We start from the raw sequence: 7,588 nt of genomic DNA on the forward strand, positions 1-7,588 counted from the left end.
GGACCGTGGAAACGGTATTACTTACTTGCACATATACCTAAGAAAAGGTTGCACTCTTTAGACTGTTTCATCGACATCCTGAACACTTGCAGACAGGTGAACATATGCTGCTCCACAGATATAGAGCCAGCTCTGAAAGCAGGGCTGAGGGGATGAAGTTCAGAGAGTTTTCTTTTTTCCACCCGATAAAAAAACAGCTTTTTCTGCGCTGGTGTGAAGCCGCCTTGCTTCTGCTGCAGGTGGATCAGAGCAACATCTCTGACATACAGTAATAAGTAGAGATAGGAACATTGACTCCAACATGAAGAAAAGATTATGAGAAAAGGCAGTGGGATTAATTAGCAAAGAGACTAAATAGATGTAGCATAGACCCCCCCCCAAAAAAAAATAAATAAATAAATAAACAAAAAACCTCCCCACCTCCACCACTAAGCTTCCTGAGAACCCTGATGGCGCCTTCTGCACACAGGGGTGAGTTATCAAAGAAATTTCCTGATTTGATAAATCACAAGTATCTTTTGCATATACCATTTTTGCCTCTTGCCCTCATGCACACTTTTGATATAGATCAATCTTTGATAGATTAAACACCTGGTATAAATTAGATAATTTTTTTGAGCACTGTAAGGCACATGAAGTCTTAATGTATTTGAAACAGATTTACAACGTTGCAGAATAATATCAGTAAAAAATGTCTCTCTTGTTCGACTTTTGATACACATAGAGAATTTGTGTCAAAAAGATCTTGTGGCTTTTAAAAAACAAACAAAAAAGAAGACCCATCCCTCACCTCTATACTGCCCTTTGGTGTTGGGAAGGTTGTGTGTTAAACCTCCACGAGGACTTTGCATGCTCTGTGTGCATTGGTGTTTTTTTTCCCCAGGTACTCCAGTTTCCTCTTGCAGTTTAAATCCTGCATGATAAATTCATCAGTAACTCTAATTTGTCACTTTGTGTGTAGATGGTTGTGTATTTCTGATGCGGATATAGACCTTACCAATGTTTACTTTGCCTCTTGATGCTTTTTAATCCATTTGTGTCTTTTATTGAAATATACGTTGGGCGATAATTTTCAGTATTATTTTACTGTTGGTAAAACGAAGCTAAATCAAGTGAACAACTCCTATACTTCCCATGTTTAAGTCTCCTGAGGTCCTTGCTGTGATAAATTGACTTGACAGACTGGATTCTTATTTGAAATCAATCAACTTCATTTAGAAATACTTTGTCAACTGTGGAACAGAGTTGCTTGGACAGCTTTTGAATGTATTTAGCTATTTTGCCTGGAATTGTTACTTAATCATTATTAAATAAAGCTTTAGTCATCACATGCCTGCAGTGACATCACTCTACTGATTAGAGTTTAGTTATGCTTAACCATTTAAATTTTCTTGTTTTTTCCCCCCTTTATGTTTTAAGTAATTCTTCTTTCTGAGATGTTTACTTGTTCTGACCATTTAGGCCATGGGAGTAAATCTAGAGACCTCTGGGATATTTGGGAATACTACAACACTTGGAAACAGGCCAGAGTTTATCATTCAAACTTGTCTTTGATCTTCTTGATCCATTAAACAGCATTCAGCTCATGCATTTTAATAGGGTGAATTTGAAGTCCTTATGAGTTTTCCAGTAGAACTGCTGTGTCGCCTGCACCTTTAACCAGCAATTGTCACCAGGCTCACACTTGAAAACAGCCAACTGAGTTCTACTCATTCCTTAGAGCTAAGGAGGGGCTTCCAATCCGGTTGGACCCCTTCCAATCAAATGCCTTAAAAACTTAAATTATTTCCATTCACTATTGTTTGTCTATACCAATGTTTACAAATATTAGCAACTTAGCTTCAGTCCTGTAGCTCTTGTGATGTCATCAGCCCAAAGTACATTTTCTATGTGCTTTTAAAAAAGACACACTTTGTGACTCCATTTAAAGGAAATCCAAATTTCATTACTCAGACATATTTTTAAATGATCTTTTGATTTCAAGCTGAGTTCAACGTTAAAAGTGTAGGAAATCTCCTGCGATCAGCTCGTGACATTAGGACTGTAGAGATTATGCACAACAGTGTCAGGAGATTCATAAAGCATCAAACTGTAGCTCTTAGCTCCTGGTCTTCACTCCCAATACTGGGAGTGAAAACCATTCATGGGGTCAACAATAAGATAGGAAAGAAACTCTGAACTGCTGTGCACAATCTGGACAACCATTGGACATCATTATGCAACAGACATGGATGCTGATTGTCAAATTGGGAATACAGCCTTCCAAAAACAGCACAAAAAACCCCAGAAAACTCCATGCAATGATCTGTACCTAAACCTTTTCCTACCTTGATTCCTACTTACTGCCAGCACTATTCAGACGGCACTTATGGTGGCTCAAAACCTTCAGTAGAATTTATCCATTCATTAACGGGGTTCAGAAAAGATTTGGCATTAAAGCGAAAGATTGTGTTTTCTGTCATGCTGTTGACATGTTTATTTTTCCACTGAATATGTGTTGAGGAACTGTGGACTTAGATTTTTTAATGGTTATTGTTCCTTTTTCTTTGTAAAGGAACCTTATTGTCTCTGTATGTTTGCTTTATTAATGAATAAGGCACTTATTGTGGATTTGTTTAAAGTACCAGAGAGGATTCCAGAAAGAAAGCAAAGTTTTCAATTAAAACATGAATCCAGAAGTGCTACAGCTTATTCAGTCAGTCAAACAAGAGATCAACAGTTTACCGGTCTGGCATTCTAAGGTTATTTATGCAATGTGTGACACATGCTAATGTCATCTTCTGCATAATTATTTGGTTTTATAACAGAGAGCTTTATCAGTTTGCTGCATTTGTCTAAGTTTTGTTTTTTGTAGTTCTTTTCCAGGAGGTTGTAGTTGTAGTAATTTGACCAGCGTCGTTTGCATGTGCCTGTTGCGTAATGACGTCTTTAAGGCTGAAGGCTTCCAAATTTAGCACAGCAGCCTGAATTTCCTCTTCTACCCTAGATGGACTTTTTACTGTTGACCCCAAGAAAAGTGGAGGTCAGAGCTATAATGAGAGGTATTTGGATCAAGCCTCAGTGCCAAGTAGAACATGGCCAGCATAAAACCAGTAGGGGAGCGGCAGCCCAGTGGTTAGGACTGGGCCTTGGCCCCCAGAGGTTCTGAGTTCAAGCCCCACTCCAATCGACTGCCACTCTGGGTCCCTGAGCAAGACCCTTAACCCCACAGGGTGGCAGCCCAGTGTTCCCCTAGGGGATGGCTCAAATGCAGAGGTGAATTTCTTCAGTGTGAGATTAATAAAGTTCAATTATTATTTCCATTAATTCTGATAAATAGTAAAAGTCTTAAAATGCAATGTTAAGGAATAGGTTTAGTTTTTTTTTCTTTTGCAAAATGTTTAAAACCCAACATTGTTTTACTGGAACAAAAGAAATATAAATATAACAGAATGGTAGTCTGTGTCTATTGGCATCATAACGTATTGAAAATATTTCTTATTGCTGTATTTTGGTAAATTTCTGTTAAAAGGAGACCTTGGTGATGTACTTGAAAGATTTTCAAGAAAACCACAATTGAACAGAATTCTATGTTGAGGTTTATAACTCTTCACTCGTCAATGCCTGTATTTATTTATATAGATTGTCATTGTTCTGTTGTGGATCTCATACTATTCTTTTTTTTTTGTTTGCATTTGTTTCTGTTCTTTAAATGCTAAACTCTTTTTTCTAACTTATTTCACTGGTTTGTTTTTCATGACTTTAAAGCCGGCATGTCCAATGCCTGTCCTTCTGGTCGCTGTCCTGCAGAGTTTAGAAGTTTCCCTACTCACTTTCATTGATGGCTGATTAACAGGATTTTGCTGAACTGGCATCATCAGAATCAGCTGTGCAAAAGCAGGGAAACCTCTAAAACGTGCGGAACAGCAGCCCTCGGGGACTGACTTTGGACATGCCTGCATTACAAGGGTGATGAGATTGTTTTGTATTTATAAGGTACCACTGATAATTAATCATGCATATGATTTCAATCATAAACACAGCTTTGACAGCAGTTAAACTGCCTTTTGGAGATTTTATAAAATTATTTTAGTGTCTGTTAAAAAAAAAACCTAGATCAGTCAATTTTACTAAGCTTCCTTCTTCCATTCATCCTTACCTGCATATCCCATCAGGGTCATGGTGGTGCCTATCTCCGGCAGTCTGGGTGAGAGGATAGGTCGCCAGTCTGTTGCAGAACAACACAGAAACACTCACACCTAAGGACAATATTGAGAAGCAGATTAACCTATCTGTGGGAGTACCCAGAGAGAACCCACACAATCAGTGGTAGAACATGCAAACTCCATGCAGAAAGATCCTGGGTCAGGAATAGAACCCAGAACCTTCTGGCTGCAAGGCAACAGTGTTATGCAGTGCACCACCATGCAGCCCCATACATAATCATTCAGAGTTAACTAGAAAAATGGCTGTCAGTTCCTGCCTAAAAAAGAAATGATGAAATAAATGAAAAGAAGATTGTTTGGTCTTTCAGTGGAACCAAGATGAAACAGCTGTGGATGTGTCTTCCTTTGAAGAAACACTGCTTAAGAAACACTGACAGTCGGTGAAAATAGAGCATCACTGACTGATATCTAAGTTAGAAAATCATCGTTGGGCTTCTGTTTGAGATCTAGTTTCGATAGTTTTAATGAATAATAGAATAAGTGTAGAATTTCTTCTAAAATGAAATAACTTGTCGCTGGTAGTTGTAAGAGCTGTTTAGATCTGCTCTGTACAAGTTAGTCTGAGACGTCCTGCCGCACTCAGCTCCCTGTTGGTGGTGCGATTTTAGCTTCCTGTCAGCCTGCAGCAAACAGCTACAGTATCTGGAACAGCAGGAGGTTTGTCCCACATAGCTGCTGACCCAAAACGTGGAGACTGGCGGCAATTAGAGTCACCATATGTAAAGCACAGGTGACAGGCACTCTGCAAGAGTTTCAATTTGTAAGTATATCCCCCTGAGCCTTTTTCCTTTCTCTACCACCTAAACAAGCAACAGGGGTGAGAAAATGATGCAGTGACATTCCTGATTATAATGAGCTGGCATCAGGCTCGTTTGTTTTTGTTGTTTTGTTTAAGTTATACAACCTGAAGCAATTTCCGAAATATTTTAAATTCACTTTTGCTCATCAGGAGTCACTGTTTCTGTTCCTCTTCAAAAAGGAGCTCTGTAATGATTCACCAGCAGATGGTTAGAAATTCCACATGTGACACCAAAGTATAACCGAGGTGAAACACTTCATAACTTTTCACACCCCTTGGACTTTTCCAGGTTTTGTCACATCAAAACCATAGATCTGCAGAGATTTATAGGAGATGTGATCAAACCCAGAACCCAAAGCCGTGCACAACATTTCACGGAAGAGGGAGAAACGATGCACATAAAATTCTGAATTGTGTTCTACACATCTTCTTCTTTTCACTTTCATACTCCTAAAAAATGCTTTGCAACCAGAAGAAATATAAAAAGTAGAAATAGTCTAACTGGTTGCCAATAAATTTTTGTATAAAACCATCAAACTTCTCAAGGTCCCAGAGATTTTTAGAACATATTAATGAAGCATCATGAAGACAGATGAACAAAGCAGAAAGGCCAGAAATAAAGCTGTGAAGAATTTTAAACCAAGGTAAGGTTATATCTGAAGTTTCGAACATCCAATTGAGCATCTTTTAATCCACCGCCTCAAAAGGAAAACTATATGGCACATATGCAAACCTTCCAAAGCTGGATGAGCGGCAGAGATCCAGCTCCAGTGTGATTCTTTACAAACGTAGAAAAAGGCTGCTATTGAAAGTGTCATTTTAATTTCCCTGAAGCCTTGTGTCAGCAGGTATGTCTTCTCCTTTACCCTTTTTGACCTCAAAACTGGCTCAGAGCTCCTCTGCAGAGGTTTCTTCCTGTTAGAAGGGAGTTTCTCTTCTCCACTGTCACTAATCCATGCTCAGTGTAAGGGATTGCTGCAGAATCAACAACAAAATGTCGCCACATGCTCACCAAGGAGGAGCCAATCCTGCAAAGTCAATGGCTTGATGCAATCAGCTGGTTTTTCTTAGAAAACTTTTAACCAATCTGTCTGGATGATCTAAATGAACTGTATTTGTAAAGCGCCTTAAGATGACGTGTTGTGAATTGGAGTTACTGTATATAAATAAACTGAATTGAAATCAGATCCGACTTCTAGCAGGATAACAACCTCTTAACACACACTAAAGGCCACGCACCAAAGGGAAAACGATTGATCATATTCCTTAATAGCATATTTATTTATTTACTAAATGGTCCAGTCAAAGTCCCAACCTGAATCCAATTAATAATCCTTTAAACTTGACATTAACATTATATCTTATTAAGTTTGAGTCCAAACAGAAATATAAGTAATGTAACCATTAGGGTTACAAATAAGGGAGAGGAACTAGAGGTGGATAGCAACTAATTACACTTACTCAAATATATTCACTTGAGATAGTTTTTGATACAAAATATGCTTTTAGGAGTAATTTCACTGTGTCATACATTTTGCTTTTACTTGAGCAATATCTCTATGAAATATCAGCACCCCTCTTGAAGCAAAATGTTTGACTACTCTGTCAACGGTGATTAACATCCTAGAATAAACAATATAAGCTTGTCTTCAACAAAAGTGCTCCAGGCAAAGCCAAACACTGTGTAAAAAGAAACAACTTAATATCAGGTTAAACGAAACTGTACAATAAGGCATAAATAATGTTACTGGAGGGATTTGATACTGTATTAACAGGTTTATTTTGCCTACTGTATGGACTGATTTCATAAGTTTAAAGTAAAAAATAATTCTGAAAATATTTCTTCTGCCTAGATATCCATTTTAATTTATTTGCTTTAGTTATTATAGCATTTGAAATACAAGAATCTGCACACAATTTTACATTTTGACCTGTCTTATTACAATTTTAAATATTAAATCTGATATTATATTGAGTTTTTCAGTATTTAAGTAGCCTTTTTTTTATAAAAAATACTTTACTTTTACTTGAGTGATTTCTTGGATGGCTACTTTTAAATCCCATGTTAGTAGTGATGTTGTGCTACTCTTACTTACAGTAAGTTCTACTAAGTACAACTACTCATTGAAGAGATCTAAATACAAACATGTCACAATTTCAAGATTGTTTGTGTTGAAAGCAGTTATGCATCAGCTTACTGTCTTCCGACAATATGCACAAATGTAAAGCTTGAGTTTTCAACACAATAAAAATAATGAATATTTTTGCCCGTGACAGTGTTCTGCATATTTATAGAGAAGGTCTGCACATTTTTGTGAAAAGGCTTTGAAGCACTGAATGGAAGTGTATTCTGCAGGTGTTGCTTGATGGAGGCCTTGAAATGTATAGTCTTAGATGTATAAATCGAAAGCTTTGTAACTAAGAATTCGAGTCATAAATACTTATAAAAGAAGGCCAGGTTCATCAGCTTGACAATTGGAAAGAAATACCTTAACATTGCAATTTTTTTTACTTTGATGAGAGAAAAAAGTTGGAGGAATAATTTAAAGTGAGGAAAAGAAAATGTATAAAGTAAAGTGTATAT

This window comes from Cyprinodon variegatus, unplaced genomic scaffold (assembly GCF_000732505.1).
Source record: "Cyprinodon variegatus isolate N-32 unplaced genomic scaffold, C_variegatus-1.0 Scaffold637, whole genome shotgun sequence".
NCBI classification, from domain to species: Eukaryota; Metazoa; Chordata; class Actinopteri; order Cyprinodontiformes; family Cyprinodontidae; genus Cyprinodon; species Cyprinodon variegatus.